This window comes from Adiantum capillus-veneris, chromosome 6, assembly GCF_014529385.1.
Source record: "Adiantum capillus-veneris isolate H3 chromosome 6, ASM1452938v2, whole genome shotgun sequence".
In the NCBI taxonomy this organism is placed as follows: domain Eukaryota; kingdom Viridiplantae; phylum Streptophyta; class Polypodiopsida; order Polypodiales; family Pteridaceae; genus Adiantum; species Adiantum capillus-veneris.
The window spans coordinates 85749634-85767585 of record NC_140936.1 but is presented as its reverse complement, the minus strand read 5'-3'; the positions used below and the strand labels follow the sequence as shown (position 1 = coordinate 85767585).

The 17952-nt window shown below is 44.9% G+C and overlaps 1 protein-coding gene across 2 annotated transcripts in view; it reads left to right on the top strand.

The window, feature by feature from the left end:
* The first annotated feature begins 2536 nt into the window (after positions 1-2536).
* LOC147455826 (uncharacterized) overlaps positions 2537-17952 on the top strand; it is a 52218-nt gene continuing 36802 nt past the window's right edge. Inside the window, exons 1-3 of one of the 2 annotated variants that reach the window (XR_015188419.1) lie at positions 2537-2698; positions 3447-3576; positions 3771-3982. The gene's annotated coding sequence lies outside the window, so the exon portion shown is untranslated. Of the gene's footprint in view, positions 2699-3446; positions 3577-3770; positions 3983-17952 lie in introns of those variants that run through there. The other variant, XM_086514471.1, reaches the window with a different exon arrangement.

The following is a 17952-nucleotide window of genomic DNA, read 5'->3' as shown; positions in this document are numbered from 1 at the left end:
CCTCGTTGGCATTCTTGTGTGCCCTATTTTACTTATCAGTACCTAGATGCAACACGATACTTATTGTACTATTTGCGATTAAGATTGCCTACCTTAATTGGAACATTAGCAAAGGTATGGCTTGTGTAATGTGTACAATGAGATTAAAGTGTGAATCCTCATTCTAATGATGTCACTAAATCTAATGTGTCCATTTTATTGACTATGCTCAAATGGAAATAGAAAAGGAAAAACAACCGATTCGATGCGATGTCTTTGAAGGCTAAGTTGCGAGTTGGCAAGCCAAATAAAGCCACACATTCGAGAAGCATAGCTTCATTACAAAGTTGTATGGAGTTGAACTCATGTATATCAAATGTGTTATACGTACGCCATCTTAATGGCTCTATTAATGTCAACAGAATTGAGAAGCTGGTCTGGTTCACACAAAAGAGTCTGCAATGTGTCTCCCTAGGGATTATAAGAAATGAAAGCCATGCCCTACCCCATAGCCTAGTATTCATGGAGTTTTGTGTGCAGATTATGTACCATGTAGTGTTGTTGATGTCAAGTCACGTCAGTTTCGTCAAAATGTCCACTACTATGAATATATGTACACCTCTCCTCCTCAATAATGGCTTTGAGTGTTAGAATATGATCAAGAGTAGAGAAACCTCTCTTGAAACCCATCTATCCTAAAACCGTACACCCTCTCTCTCTCTCTCTCTCTCTTTGCCCATCTACTCAAGTGTTGCTCAAGGATGGATGTGTACAACCATTCCAATGTGTGTTCAATCATGATAGTGCAGTAGTTCCCAAGCTCCATAGGGTCCCCTGACTTGAAGATAGATACGATAGTAAGTGCACCACATTTAGCAAACATGTAAACCAAGGCATTGCCAAGCACGGCATTTTCTTTCAACAACCCATGACTAGCAATATCAACTTGAATTCTTATGCCCATATTAGCATCTTGCGTAGAGCCACATGCCTATGCACATGTATGTGATTGCATCTCGAGAGAGGCGCTCCCTTAGCATTCTTTGAGAACAGCCTAAAGGTTTCTGCCATGCTCCTGTTGCCCGTATCTCAATCAATGCATTGTAAGAGAAGACATTCTAGATAGGAAGCTCCTCAAGCACTTTTTGTGCTTTTTGAAGTGCACTACATTTGACATACATATCGACCAAGGCATTTCCAAGCACGACATTGTTTTGCAATAGCCCCTAACTAGCAATATCAGAGTGAATTCGTGTGCCCATATGAGCATCTTGTGTAAAGCCACATGCCTTCAAATTGCACGTGATTGCATTTGGAGAGGCCCTCGCTTCACATCTGCTAAAACGTCCCAGAGTTTCTTGGGCTTGCCCGTGTTGGGCATATTCTGCAATCAAAGACGACACTCCGCACAGGAAGCTCATCAAAGACTAGTTGCACCATGACAGGTGCACCGCACTTGACATACATAGTAACCAACATGTTTTCCAAGTATGCATTCTTTTCAAGTAACCCACTATCGCGAATATCAACATGAATCCTACTGCCTTGGTAGAAATCCTACTTCTCAGCACAGTCGTTAAGTGAGCTCAGAAAAGAAATACTCTTGGCGGTGCTTACAGGAAAAACGAATGTGTGTGTGGGGATTTACCAAAAGAAGCATGTGTGTGCAGAATTCTCACACGTTCCATACAGGCCACCGCCATCGCACGTTTCTTCTGCTATGAGGGTGGGCTCCCAGCTGCGATGCTACACGTGCGACCACCGTCAAAAGTGCAGGGGAGGGGGGCAGAGAACTGCAGCCGTCCATCTACTGAACATTAAAAGCCGTAATCTGGACCTGTATCTTGGCGATGCTCGCCAACTCAGCACCCGGAACGTTCAGAGACCAGTACAGTGCAAGCCTTTGTCGTCCTGACACATCAGCTCACAGAATCCTTTATCGTGCTAACACATCAACACACAGAATGCTGAAAGCAACAATGCCTGATTGCTTGCCACAGCAACAGCGAGAATATTTTTTGCATGCAATCCTTCAACAACCTATCATTGGTGTTCATCAGCAGACGAAATGTCTTGGCGGGTGTGATCTGCATGCCTGCACAGCTATGTCACGGCCCCCCTTGCCCTGGACGTTTGACGGCTGGGAATGGTCACAGTGGCTCTCGGCCTCTGCCGCGGGCCGGTCGCCACGTGGCCTCCGTTGGTCGTCCCCTCGCCCTACACCGTCAAAGTCCAAGGTCGGAGGGCAGCAACCTGCAGCCGTACATCTGTTGCCGATTCAAAGGCGTAATTTCACGTTGCATGTTGCTGATGCTTGCCAACTCAGCAGCTGGAACACTTAGAAGCGAATATAGTCTGCAACCTCTATCTTGCGAACACATCAGCCCGTGGAATGTTTTGTGGTTCGGACACATCAGCGGGCTGAATGTTGAAAGCGACTGTCTGCAGCCAAAATTTTGTCCAAGATGGGGTAATCATTGCATGCCAAGTCATCTGCCCTGTTGACATTGTCACCTGAACTGTTAACGGCCTGTATTATTGATCGTGAGGGTGCAGATTCAATGATTTGGCGTGTCCATTGTCCAGGATCGACGAGGACGCTGGTAGCGAGGTCAACCTCCTTGAGAGCGCTCGTGGCAACCTTTTAAATGCTACGCAAAGCACCCATGGGGGCTGAAGATGACTAACTGCCTCCGTCCGCCCGCCCGCCATATTAACAGTAAGTCAGGCTTTCTACAGACAGTGATCACTGATCACCATTCACAGCGCGATCCCCTCCTTCAAGTTTCCCCCCTGCACTATTATAAACGGCCTGCATTAATTTGCACCGTTGACGGCATTGTAACCTACATTGTTGACGGCCCTCCTCCTGGGACGTTTGACGGCCGGGAATGGTCCGTCAATGACCATTCCCTCGTAATCACTGCTCCCGCCATGGCTCTCGGCTCCCCGCCGGTCGCCATGCGATTGCAGTGATTTCGGGGAATGGCCTATTTTAGGTAGAGTTTTTGGTATCCATTATTCTAGAGTTTTAGGTACCTACCTAAAACAAGTTAGTGGCAGCACATACTATTTTAACTTTTGAGCTTTAGCTTCCTAAAACAATCCGTAGCTTCACCGATTGTTCTAGGTATGCGGAGTAAAACAAAGAGAGACCAATGCAATTAATAAATAACTGATAGCAAACTATAAACATCTCTCATGTTATTTCACTCCAATAAGCATTGACAAACAATTTTGAATACATAGCTAAAAAATATGCATAATATTTATGTTTTCTAACACTCATAAATACAAAAGAAAGAAGAGAAATGTATATAGTCTCTCCTAAATGGTGATGATTGTATTATGTACAGTGCCATTTGAGAGAGAGAGAGAGAGAGAGAGAGAGAGAGAGAGAGAGAGAGAGAGAGAGTTACCTCTCACTTGCAATGCACTTTCAAGCCCACTTCAAATGCTTCTTGTAGATGAGACACCACTCAGAAGCTACGGATGCAGAAGCGCCACTAAGAAGCTACGTCGGATGCAAGAGGCGCTTCCAAACTTTGCATGATGCAGTCGACATGAATGCCCACGTTCACTTCTTCTCAAACTAAGGTAAGCATGAGTATTTTGGGCGCCCAATTCTGGGTAAGTTTTATTCTAAAACGTCATTGAAAGTTCTTTAAAAAAAGAATTTTAACGAAAGGAACAGTCATGGCGCCGTGACTGTTCCTTCATTGAAAACAATGCTCAGTAGACGTTTCGGAGGAGCTCTCGAGTGATGTAGCTTGCATCTTTTGCATTCCAAGGTTGCTCCGACAGCGTCAACCTTGCAAAGAGAGCTCGTTGGCTCTTCTATTGAAGACTAGAGAGAGAGAAGCTAGTGTGACAACAGAAAGAGTGGCAGAGAATACGTACACTTCATACAGGTGTTGTGCAAAGTTTGCAGCTTACGTGCAGGGATTATTTTGTAACGGCGCATTCTCTAGGTAATGCCCACTTCTCGTCCCAACTGTGTTCACATGTGGTCATGAAATTAGTCTTCATGCAATAAAATATACATAATGGTGTACATCAGAATAAGCATAAGCGTGTATCTTTGATTGGACGAGTTTCTAATATTTGTGGCTTTAATATATTGTTAGCATCAAGGGCTTTGTAGTATAATTTGATGGCTCATCAACAACATCTAAGCATGGCTTGCTAGTTTTCTTAGATATTGAGATCTTAGCTTAGAGTAGTTTAAGCTTGACATTTTGCAAATGGATTACGTAAGTCAGAGCTAAGACAAAGTCTCGATCGCTTCAAAACCTCGGCATAATTGATTTGGTTGTAGTTAGTGACCTCTCAGAATCTAGGGTACAAGATATTCTCAACATGGGTAGGTCCAGGAATAAAGTGGCCTATTTTTTGTAAATTCTCTTTTTTAGGATATTTTATTATGTGCACTAAGAACTGTTAAAAGATTGTAGCTACAGGAATTGCCATCAAGAACGGACAAACTCTGATGTGTCATTTGATGGGTGACGGTAAACATCGCGAAGGAGTTTCCGTAAGTTCGGTGGAAAGGGCCGGGTTGCGAGTGCCACTGATGCGTCACATGATGGGTGACGGGTGCATCAGTAAGGGGGCATCCCATAGGCTAAGGAGGAAATCCGAACTGAGTAAGAAAATACGCGTAAGAACGCAAGCACAAGAGTAAAGATGGGTTCAATGAAGCTTTTTACGAAAAGCAGGAACAGTCGCGGGAGGGCAGATGCTTTCCCGCGAGGAGTCTGTGTCTGCATTGCATTTGTGTCGTGTCCTGCACCCGGGGACGCTTGGAATGTGTCCGTGTAGCATTATTTTCACTAACTGAGTGAGTTTTTAAAGTTTGAACAGGTTCACACTTTATTTTATAAAGTGGCCGGTCACTTTAAAGTGACCAGCCCTTTTATTAATAAAATAAAGCAAGCAAGGCCCTTATAAAAAAGCCAGCGCTAAAACCAACGCAGAGGGCTGAAATCTGCGAGCTCTCTTTCTCCTCTCTCTAAAAAGCGCCAGCTTCAGCGATTTTCTCTCTCCTCTCTCTCTCTAGGAGCGCTAGGCCCTGCTTTTTCGGCTCTATTCCCGCCGGGTGCCAGACCCTATAAAAGGGTAGCCAGCGTTTCAGTTCTCATACGCCGGGAGCAGCAGGAAGTACTAGCGCTGGGATTCTGGAGTAGAGCCGGGCGACAGAATTTGCAAGTGTTCGCGTGACGACTGAGTACGGAGGTTGATTCTCCGAGCAAGGAGCGACAGATATAAGGTGTTGATACGCATTGAGAATTGTTGCTTTGTGTGGTTTGTTTTGCAAGAATCTCCCGTCTCACGAGAAGGCCCTTCACGAGAAGTACGGCTTCACGCCTAAGTCCCTTACGGGAAAGTACGGCTTCGCGCCTAAGTCCCTTACGGGAAGGAACGGCCTTGTGCCCAAGCCCTTCACGGGAAAGCACGATCTTCGGGTCTAAGACTACAGAACGGAGGGGTTTCCTCGGGTTCTCGTGCTTGTATAAGAATTCTCCCTGAATAAAAGAATACTCTTAACGGGGGGGACCAACCCATCTTTTGGTCCCCAATACTGTGTCGATCTTCTCCCTTCTCTCATGTTTTCAAAGAATTATAATTTTCAGATTTTCTAAGTGCTCGTGTACGCTCCCGTTTTGTGACAGTGGTATCAGAGCTCGGACTCCTCTCTTTCTCTGCAAAGGACGATTCCGGGAAGAACCATGTCAAGCCAAGGGAGAAGCGTTGAAGAGGAGCTTCAACAAGTGCAAGCTCAGCTTGCGGAGTTGCAACAAATCTTACTGTTGCCAGACGTCCAAAAGCTTTTGGGCGGAATGAAGAAAACGAATGGACCTGATGCAGCCAAGCATCCAGACAACACTGTTGGCGTGAGACCACAGGAGGCAAGAGAAGAAGAACGTGCCGAGGTGCACAAAGGATCTTCGGATCGGAATGAACGGCCTACTTCAAGGAAAGGCCAGGAAAAAGCGCTCTCTTTGCTAGACGAGAGCAAGGACATCTCTATCTCATCTCCTTCTTACTCTCCTGATTATACTTCTACTTCTCGATCATCTCTTCAGAAGAAGGAATTTCTACTACTCCCACTACCCTACATCTGAAGGAGTACGAGCGGAAGTGCGACGCGAGAGAGAGTGCGAGAAGAAGAGCACAACGATATGGCGAACTCGCTCTACTGTAATGTGTAGAGCATAGTGAGTTCTTATTAGGTTTTTACAAAAGAATATGTGTACATACTTGGCGGCCCGCCCACTTACCTGGGCGACCACATTGGGCTTTATACCCCAACAACCTCCCACTTAAAGTCCAATGTGGTACTTTAAGTGTGAGAGAAGCTACTATACAAGTTAATATACAAGAGATGTAGAGAAGTGATGTACTACCCTACACCTAACTGCTTACGAAAATGCGTAAAGCTCTCTGAGGGAAGTCCTTTTGTAAGTAGATCAGCAGGATTTTCTGTGGTGTGAACTTTGACAAGCTGAAGTTGCTTATCCTCAAGCATTTCCCTGATGAAATGATACTTCACATCCACATGCTTTGTCTTTGAGTGATAAACTGGATTGCGAGCCAATTGTATAGTACTTTGACTATCACAATATAACACAGGCATCTCTTCTTTGATTCCCAAATCTGTTACTAGTCGATTAAGCCAAATTGATTCTTTGCATGCCTCTGATGCTGCAACATATTCAGCCTCTGTAGTAGACTGAGTAACACAATCTTGTAATCTAGAACGCCATGATACTGCTCCACCAGCCAATGTAAAGACATACCCTGACGTAGACCTTCGGTTGTCTAAGTCACCTGCATAATCTGAGTCTGTAAAACCCTTTACACTTAGCTTCTGACTCCCATAGCATATACGCATACTCTTTGTAGCTTTCAGGTATCTCAATATTCCTTTCACTGCCTCCCAATGTTTCTTGCCTGGGTTTGACATGTATCGACTTACTACTCCCACTACAAATGCAATGTCTGGGCGAGTAGCAATCATTGCATACATCAAACTACCCACTGCAGACGCATATGGAATCTTATCCATTTCAGCCTGTTCTTCCTCAGACACAAGACAATCTTGTTTGCTAAGTTTCACATATGGTGGCAATGGAACACTCAGTGCCTTTCTCTTCTCCATATTGAAACGTTGCAAAACCTTGTCAATATACTCTGTTTGAGATAACCAAATCAACTTCTTTGATCTGTCTCTCTCAATGCGCATACCAAGTATATGACTTGCCTCACCCATGTCTTTCATGTCAAACAATTTTGCCATCTTTGACTTCAAAGCTGAAATTTCTTCCAAGTGCTTGCCAGCAATCAACATGTTATCCACATACAAAATAAGGATCAGCCAACTACCATCCTTAGCCTTCTTTATATATAGACAGTGATCGAACTCACTACGTTTGTAGCCTTGAGAAAGCATAAACTTGTGGAATTTATGGTACCATGCCCTCGGTGATTGTTTTAAGCCATAAAGACTCTTTAACAACTGGCATACCCAATCTTCCTTGCCTTTCTCAATAAACCCTTCTGGCTGCTGCATGTAAATTTCCACATCTAAATCACCATGCAAGAACGCTGTCTTGACATCCATTTGGTGCAACACCAAATCTAATATGGCAACCAATGCAAGAAAGCATCTCAATGTAGTCATCTTGACCACCGGAGAGAAGACTTCATCAAAGTCAATGCCTTGTTCTTGCCTAAAGCCCTTGGCAACAAACCTTGCTTTGTACTTTGGCTGACTATCATGAGCGGTGATCTTATACCTGTAAACCCATTTACAAGGTAGAGCCTTTTTGCCCTGTGGTAATTTAACTAGCTTCCATGTCTTGTTTTTATGCAGAGCTATCATCTCTGACTGCATGGCCAATTGCCAATTCCCGGAGTCCTTCATTTGCACTGCTTCCTTGTAACATGAAGGCTCATTGCAATCAGTCAACATGACATAGTTCATAGATGGAACAAACCTATCAGGAGGTCGCGTGACACGTCCAGATCTACGCATAATAGGTGGCTCAGGCTCAGCCACAACCTGTGGTTCCACTCTATCCTGTCCTTGCTCCTCTTGAGCCCTGACATTTTGTCTTGCACGTGCAGGTCCATCTTCTTGGAAGACAACTCTTCTAATCTCCTCAACCCTCTCTGGTTTAGAATGATATTTGGATTCATTAAAGTGAACATCATTGCTGCGGACAACCTTTCTGGATTCGGGATCTCAAAGTCTGTACCCCATCTCACCAGAATTACCATAGCCTAGAAAGATGCACTTTCTACTCTTTGGCTCAAGTTTGTTCCTAAATTCCTTTGGAACGTGAGTATATCCCTCACAGCCAAAGACTCTGAGATGCTTGTATGAGGGCATTTTGCCTGACCATACCATCTCTGGCACTGAATCCTTGTGCAAAACCTTGCTAGGAGATCTATTTACAAGATGAACAGCTGTTGATACAGCTTCAGCCCAAAACCCATTTGGCAGCTGTGCATTAGACAACATACTTCTGACCTTCTCTTGTATGGTCCTATTCATCCTCTCAGCAACACCATTTTGAGGAGGATTGTAAGGAGTAGTAAGTTCACGTTTTATACCTTTTGACTCACAAAAGTCCTGAAAGGCCTTTGAAACATACTCTCCACCATTGTCAGTGCGTAAGCATTTAAGCTTCTTGCCACTCTGATTCTCCACAAGTTTCACAAACGGTTTGAAAACACTCAACGCTTCATCCTTGTGCTTGAGAAAGTAAACCCATACTTTCCTCGAGTAATCATCTATAAATGTCATAAAGTAAGAAGATCCCCCTAGAGATAGGTTAGGCATAGGTCCACACAAATCACTATGAACAAGTGCCAACTGTGTATCTCTTCTACTGCTTCTATGCTTATGTGGCTGCTGTGTTTGCTTACCATACAGACAATGTTCACAGAATTTAAAATCATTAAATGAAAAGCCAGGCAAATAACCAGAACGAGACAAGATTTCCATTCCCTTCTTGGACATATGTTCTAACAGGCTATGCCACAAAGAAACGTTCGGTTGCTCGGTTACATTGATTACATTTTTAGAGACATTTGATACATAAATCATGTAAAGTCCTCCAGACTTTACTCCATGTGCTACTGTTATAGAACCCTTGGATATCTTTCACATGTTCTGTCCAAAAGTGGTGATGTAGCCAGCATCATCAAGTAAACCTGTGCTGATCAAGCTCTTTGTAATTGCGGGAACATGTCTCACATTCTTTAGCGTGAAAGAAGAGCCATTCTGAAACTTCAATTGAACATCTCCAACACCTAAGATCTCACATGTCTGCCCATTGCCTAGCCGAACATGATCTTTAGTGGTCACATAAGAGGTAAACCACTCCTTGTTTGGAGACACATGAAGTGATGCCCCTGAGTCTATAATCCAGTCACTCAGTGCATTTCCATCAGATGCTGTAAGAAGAGCTGAGTCCATTGTATTCTTCAAGAAGTATATGTCTCCTGACACTAGACTGTCATCCTCTGCAACAGTGTTTGTCACATTTATTTCTTGAATCTTCACTGAGGACTTGTTCTTCTCACCATGGTCTTCAGCTTTCTCTTTGCCTTTTTCTGCTTTCCATTCTCTGCAGTCTCTTTTCATGTGACCCTTCTTGCCACAATGGTAGCATTCTATGTCACTCTTGCCTTTAGCATTGCGAGACTTGCTACGAGACTGATTCCTCTTTCCACCTTTGTACTTTTCTTTGGTCCTTCCCCTGACAACTAAGGCTGTTCCTTTGCCTTTGTCCATTGTCTTTCTATTGGTTTCTTTAGTAAGCAGACTTCCTAAATTTTGGCAGAGTCTCCTTTGTAAAATGGCTCTGGTGTACTCAAAAAACAGACCAAAAAAACAGCTCAAAAAACACTGTCTCTCTGACACTGTAAGCTGTGGGTAAACCTGTCCTGCACTTGTACTGTCTCTCACTGTCCTGTCACTGTCCTGTAAGCATAGACTGTGACAATGCCTCAGCGGCAGTAAAGCAAAGATGCAATCCTAACTGTCTAACTCACAGTCAATACATCCTAGCTGCCTATCTAAGGGTGCTCGAGGGATCGCTCCAAGACCTGTATCACCGAAAGGATCTCAACATTCGAGAATCCCCCAGCTCAATAAAACCTCACTCGATCCTCAACAAAGGCTGTAGTAAATCTGACAGTACATAGACTTCCCACAAAGTCATACATCCACAAATTTCCCACTCTATGCTGTAACCGCTGCGGCGGTTGTTTGCTGCGTGACTCGCAACCAGCAAACCCTCAACAAACATACATCATCTCTGACAATACATCCCATGTGGAAGTACCTGCAATGTCAGGATGAAATCTGGAATATCAAGCAGCAAACACAAGCTACCTGATGAACTAGTGGATGTCGCCTACAGTCTGTGTGTAGATGCGCCCGTGTCGTATGTGACACGCCTCCAAGAACTGTGAGCCGTCCTTCGATGTGTAGACAGCCACAAATCAACACTCTGGGAGTGTCGATATCCTTAGCACCTGCAGTCGTAGGCCGAAAACCCCAAATTTGCAGAGTCGGATCTGCACCCGTCGAGACCACGTAGTCGAAAATGGCCTGCGCAGACCTTTGTCGAAGCCGAACGGTGGCCGAGATGACCTCAGAATGAAATTCTGAGAACACCGAGCCCTTTGGGTCCACCCACAGGATTTGGGGCCATGTCTTCGCCTGTCGAATTTCACTCCAATCTGAGCTGGTGACTCTAGCCTCCTGTAGTGCTGCCCCGAGCCTCGATCTGAGCTCTGATACCAGTTGAAGGAGTACGAGCGGAAGTGCGACGCGAGAGAGAGTGCGAGAAGAAGAGCACGACGATATGGTGAACTCGCTCTACTGTAATGTGTAGAGCATAGTGAGTTCTTATTAGGTTTTTACAAAAGAATATGTGTACATACCTGGCGGCCCGCCCACTTACCTGGGCGACCACATTGGGCTTTATACCCCAACAACATCAACCTAAAGATAAGCCTCGATTCAAGAAGCATGGTCGCAAGTCTCAACATCGCATGAGATACTTCAAATCGGGCGACAAGGACATCAAGTTCGAAACCTACAACGGACGGAGAGACATCTCCAAAGCACTGTCCTTCATCAGACAATTTGAAGTCGCCTTTACCAATGGGCACTTCACAGAAAGATCCAAATTACGCCATGTGGGGATGCACCTCAAAGAAACGGCAAGTAATTGGTGCTTAGCCAAGATTTTGGAAGGTTCGGAGGCCAGAACTTGGGAGAGCTTCAAATCTGAATTTTATGAACAATTTCTTCCACCTGACTTCGAGCATGACATACGGAAGGAATGGGACTGGCTTGCCCAGAAGGAACATGAAAGAGTAACGACTTATGTAGACAAGTATTGGTCGGTTCTTCTGAAGGTCACTCCCTTCATGAAGATTGCCGACGAGGAAAAGAAAAGAAAGTTCGAAGCGGGTCTCCAACCGTAGCTTCGAAAGAGTATGAAGGTGTATCCGCATGATACTCTTCAAAGGATGATGGAGTCAGCAATCATTGCTGAGGATTTGCATTCAACTGGGACGCCCAGAAAAATGGAGCATAGCACTTACCGTGCAAGACAAAGAGGGGTCTATGATGACCATGGGGGGCAAGGAAGAAAACGTCCTCCATCTAGAGACGATGACCATTCTAAGAAGCCAGAGGGCACTGGCAAGCGAACTAAGTATCTTTCTCCTACTCAACTTCAAACTTTCAGAGAAGAAGGAAGATGCTTCTACTGTGGCGAGAAAGGACATATGAAACCGGATTGCCCGCTAAAGCAGCAACGGCAAGAACAAGCCTCTACGAGGCAAGAGAAAGCAAGAAAGGAACCCGCACCGCCAATCTCGAACTCAATCCCATATGTTCAAGGAAACGCAGAAATGGAGAAAGGGAAGCGTCAACTTCTGAAGGGCTGGGGTCTCTGAACAACCAGCGAGTACTGATTCTTTATGATCCAGGATCCACGGATAACTTCATCTCCCTGGATACTGCGGAAAGTTTGTGCCTCACACCGGCTCAGCTTGGCACACCGGTTACATCCGGATCGGCATTCGAGGGGTTGACAACCAATGCAACTCCCGTGCAAGGATAGCTCAATCTTCGGATTGGCAAGTACAAGGACCGCGAATCATTTTTGATGGCACCCATTGAGGGATGTGATATCATCTTGGGTATGCCATGGCACTTCCACATGACACCTCTTCCCGATTATGTGGAAAAGACCCTCACTTTTGATCATGGGGGTAAGAAAATAAAGATTCAAGCTGATGCAGGAGATTGGCAGTTCCCAATTGTAAGCCATATCTCCATTAAGAAAGAAATGAAGAAGTGTGTTTTTGCTTACTTGATTTTTGCACGTGAAAAGGATAAAGCTAGTAGGGACTCTCTCTCTAGTCTGGAAATTAAGCGTCTTCAATTTATTGAAAAGTACATAGATTGTTTCACGGAAACACTTCCTGATGAACTCCCTCCAGTACGCCCGGAAGATCACCGCATAGATCTCATACCGGGTAGCTCGCCTCCCAATCAACCCCCTTATCGGGTGAGTCTTGCTCAGCAAGAGGAAATTTTGAAGCAAGTCAACGAGCTTCTAGAGAAAGGGTTAGTACGGCCAAGTGCTTCACCCTACTGCTCTCCAGTTCTACTGGTCCAGAAGAAAGATGGCACGTTTCGAATGTGCATAGACTATAGGTCTTTAAACAAGATCACGATCAAGAATCGTTTTCCGATCCCTCGGATTGATGATATACTTGATAAGTTGCAAGGTGCAAGTGTCTTTAGTCGCATAGACTTAAAGAGTGGGTATCATCAGATACGGATCGCCCCTGAGGATGTCCGTAAGACTGCTTTCCGCACCACCTTTGGACTATATGAATTTTTGGTAATGCCTTTCGGCTTGACCAATGCTCCTGCGACGTTCAATCGCATGATGGACCGCATTTTCAGCCCGTATCGAGCTTTTACGGGAGTATTCTTTGACGACATCCTCATCTTCTCTAAGTCAGAAGAGGAACATCGGAAGCACTTGGACCTAGTGTTTCAAGAATTGTGAAAGCATGAGTTGCATGTGAATGCAAAGAAGAGCGAGTTCTTTCTCTCATAGATACACTATCTCGGCCATATAGTCTCTCACAATCAAGTGAGTATGGATCCTGCCAAGATCCGAGTAGTAGAAGATTGGCCTATTCCCACTACGGTACATGATGTACATAGCTTCCTTGTATTATGTTCGTATTATCGAAGGTTTGTCCGAGGATTTGCTCATGTAGCAGGACCACTTCATGATTTGACAAAGAAGAAGATTCCTTTCAGATGGGGATCGAGACAACAAGGAGCTTTTGATCGGCTCAAGTACTTGCTAAGCCATGGACCTATTTTGATAGTGCCTGACTTAAGGAAACCATTTGAGGTTCACTGCGATGCTTCAAGCGATTGCATCGGAGCAGTGTTAAACCAAGAAGGCCATGCAGTGGCTTATGAAAGCAGACGGCTTAAGGATGCAGAGTTGCATGCATCAATCTACGAAAAGGAACTCACGGCTGTGATTCACGTCTTATCCAACTGGAAGCACTATCTTCTAGGAGCGGATTTTGTGATCAAGACTGATCACCAGAGTTTGCGGTATTTTCTTACGCAAAGGAAACTATCTGAGAAGCAGATGAGATGGGCAAACTTTTTGTCTATGTTTCACTTCCAGATCCTTCACACGGCTGGGAGCAAGAATGTGGTCGCAGACGCATTGTCTAGGCGGCCAAGGGTGAACGCTATCACTTCGGTGTATCACCAAGAATTAGAAGCACTACCGGATTTGTATCCGAATGATCCAGACTTCTCCACCATTTGGGGAAAGCTACATCGTGGAGAGAATGAGTTTCCCTATTCCATTCGGGACGGTTATCTCTACCACCATCAGGCCATATGTGTGGCGGAACCATTAAGAAAGAAGATCATGAATGAAGCACATGCTTCGCCTTATGCGGGACATCGGGGTATTCTCCCTACGACCTTAGCAATGGAAAGATATTTCTTTTGGCCTAGCCTTAAAGCAGACATTGATAAGTATGTCAGGGAATGCTTGGTTTGCCAAAAAGTGAAGTATGATCGGCATAAGATGCCTGGGTTGCTACAACCATTGCCTGTGCCTAATGAACCTTGGGAAAGTATTGCCATGGACTTTATCATGGACCTCCCTAGAACTCAGACTGGAAATGACGCGATCTGGACCATTGTGGACAGGTTTAGCAAGCAAGCACACTTTATACCAGTCAAGAAAACGATCAAAGCAGATCATATGGCTAGGGTCTTTCTAGCACAGATCTTTAAGCATCACGGAATGCCTAAGTCTATTGTGAGCGATCGAGATCCTCGCATGAGAGGAAATTTTTGGCGTGCCTTGATGGATAATCTTGGTACAACGCTGAATTTTTCATCTGCCTACCATCCTCAAACGGACGGGCAAAGTGAGGTAGCCAATTCCACAGTATTGGATATGTTAAAAGCTTATGTGTCAGACCGGCAATCTGACTGGGAGAAATATTTGCCTCTTGTCGAGTATGCGTATAACAATACCATACACTCATCGACAGGGAAAGCACCTTTTGAGATTCTCTATGGTAAGCCTTTGCTTCCATCCATCCTTTTAACTAAGGATAAGATCTTTGCAGCAGATGAATTTGTCCGGGATTTGGACACCGCCTACGGGCAAGTTAGGAGAGCTATTCTACCGTCTCAGGAAAAGCATAAGAAAGCTGCAGACAAGCACAGAAGGAATCTAGACTTAACAGTCGGACAGTTAGTCTTACTCAAGTTTGAGAAGGCAAGACTTAAGAAACAAGCGTCTCATAAGGGGAAAGTGGTAAAACTTTCTACCCGTTATTATGGGCCGTTTAAGATCACTGAGTGAGTGAATGATGTCACTTTCCGATTAGAGCTACCGCTTAATTGGAAGATCCATAATGCTTTCCATGTCAGTTTACTCCGGTCGTATGTGGGACCGCCTCCGAGCCAGCCTAGCGCTGAGGAACCTCCTGAGGCTGAGGAAACAGAAGAAATACTCCAACCGGAGCAAATAGTAAGTCATCAGGAGCGGTCTCTCAAGTCCGGAAAGATAACACGGAAGTATTTGGTTAAGTTCAAGAACTATTCGAATCTAGATGCTCAGTGGATGACGCAGGAGGAATTAGCAGCTTATCCCGAGATACTGGAGGCATATGTCAAAGCACTACAGTTGAGGTCAACTGTTTAGAAGCCAGAGGGATGTTGCTAATTGGACTATTTTCTTATTTTTAATGATTAAATCTCTTTTTTAGGATATTTTATTATGTGCACTAAGAATTGTTAAAAGATTGTAGCTACAGGAATTGCCATCAAGAACGGACAAACTCTGATGTGTCATTTGATGGGTGACGGTAAACATCGCGAAGGAGTTTCCGTAAGTTCGGTGGAAAGGGCCGGGTTATGAGTGCCCCTGATGCGTCACATGATGGGTGACGGGTGCATCAGTAAGGGGGCATCCCGTAGGCTAAGGAGGAAATCCGAACTGAGTAAGAAAATACGCGTAAGAACGCGAGCACAAGAATAAAGATGGGTTCAATGAAGCTTTTTACGAAAAGCAGGAACAGTCGCGGGAGGGCAAATGCTTTCCCGCGAGAAGTCTGTGTCTGCATTGCATCTGTGTCGTGTCCTGCACCCGGGGACGCCTGGAATGTGTCCGTGTAGCATTATTTTCACTAACTGAGTGAGTTTTGAAAGTTTGAACAGGTTCACACTTTATTTTATAAAGTGGCCGGTCACTTTAAAGTGACCAGCCCTTTTATTAATAAAATAAAGCAAGCAAGGCCCTTATAAAAAAGCCAGCACTAAAACCAACGTAGAGGGCTGAAATCTGCGATCTCTCTCTCTCTCTCTCCTCTCTCTAGAAAGCGCCAGCTTCAATGATTTTCTCTCTCCTCTCTCTAGGAGCGCTAGGCCCTGCTTTTTCGGCTCTATTCCCGCCGGGTGCCAGACCCTATAAAAGGGTAGCTAGCGTTTCAGTTCTCATACGCCGGGAGCAGCAGGAAGTACTAGCACTGGGATTCTGGAGTAGAGCCGGGCGACAGAATTTGCAAGTATTCGCGTGACGACTGAGTACGGAGGTTGATTCTCCGAGCAAGGAGCGACAGGTATAAGGTGTTGATACGCATTGAGAATTGTTGCTTTGTGTGGTTTGTTTTGCAGGAATCTCCCGTCTCACGGGAAGGCCCTTGACGGGAAGTACGGCTTCACGCCTAAGTCCCTTACGGGAAAGTACGGCTTCACACCTAAGTCCCTTACGGGAAAGTACGGCTTCGCGCCTAAGTCCCTTACGGGAAGGAACGGCCTTGTGCCCAAGCCCTTTACGGGAAAGCACGACCTTCGGGTCTAAGACTACAGAACGGAGGGGTTCCCTCGGGTTCTCGTGCTTGTATAAGAATTCTCCCTGAATAAAAGAATACTCTTAACGGGGGGGGGACCAGCCCATCTTCTGGTCCCCAATACTGTGTCGATCTTCTCCCTTCTCTTATGTTTTCAAAGAATTATAATTTTCAGATTTTCTAAGTGCTCGTGTACGCTCCGATTTTGTGACACAGTCACAGAAAAGTTGACTTTCAGTAAGTATGATGGTAAGATGGATGCTACTATTATTCATTCTTGGTTGCATCAATTTAATGCTTATTTTGCGAGACAACTAAGAAAACAGGCAATAGCAAAGTTTTGACGGCAGCTATGTACCTTGCCGGTGATGCCATAAATTGGTACCAGGCATGGCAAGAGGCACAGCTAGCCGCGCACCTAGAGGCAGCCGACGATTTCACGCCCTCTCTTTTAGTTGGGTTGATTTCCAAGACAAGCTCAAGCCGCGGTTTATGCCACCTCAGTACCTTGCACGATTGAAGGACGATTGGCGAGCTCTCAAGCAAAACGGTATGCCGGTTATGTCTTTCTTTAATCGGGTTTTGCAGCTCGGCACTCAATTACACAAATCGGATAAGAAGCGGAAGGAGGCATTTCTTTACGGATTGGACGAGTATATCAAGTATGATGTCGAGGTACTCAATCCACCCGATCTCAACAAAGCGGTAGCAATTGCTCTCGCCCACGAGATGAAGCACAACAAAGGAAAGCCTAAGGAAAACAAGACTTCTCAAGGAACCCCACAGAACTCTCAGAACACACAGAATGGTAAGAACGGTAATTCTTCTAGCCCTTCTTCCTCTAATTCCTCGGAAAAGAACACTAATAATGACTCTAAGGGTAAAGCTAAAGCACCTGCAAAACCTAAGCTAACCCCCGATGAAAAAGCTTCACAAGGAATTATAGGAGGATACATCACGGCTGAAGAACAAGTGATTTATGCTAAAGAATGGTAGATGTTTTCAATGTCACGTTAAGGGGCACATTAAGAAGGCCTGTCCTAAGACAGTCCCACCTAAAGAACCAAAGGCACCCACAACTACCACAAACTCTGTCACAACACAACCTGCATCTTCTCCTGACTCTGACACACACATTGATGAATCTCTCTTGAAGTGTTATGGTCATGTAAAAGGATAGCGTTTTATCATATTATTTGATCCAGGCAGTATGCATGATGTGATTAGTCCCCCTCTTGTTGAGAGAGCCCGCCTAGAGGTTAGTCAGAAATCTCCTCTCGAGGTTTCTGGCTTCGCTTCTGGTATGGACTCTCTCATCACGAAGGAATGCCTTGATGTGATGTTTACCATTCAACAAGCTTCTTTTCGTAGGAAATTTCTTGTGTCTCCTCTCTCAGGATGTGATATGATTTTAGGCATTAAATGGTTTCGTGAACTCAACGCTCTCATTGATTTTGAAGCTAACACTCTCATTCTACATGCCAAATCTGATTCCCCCCTCATCATTCGTACTGAGGA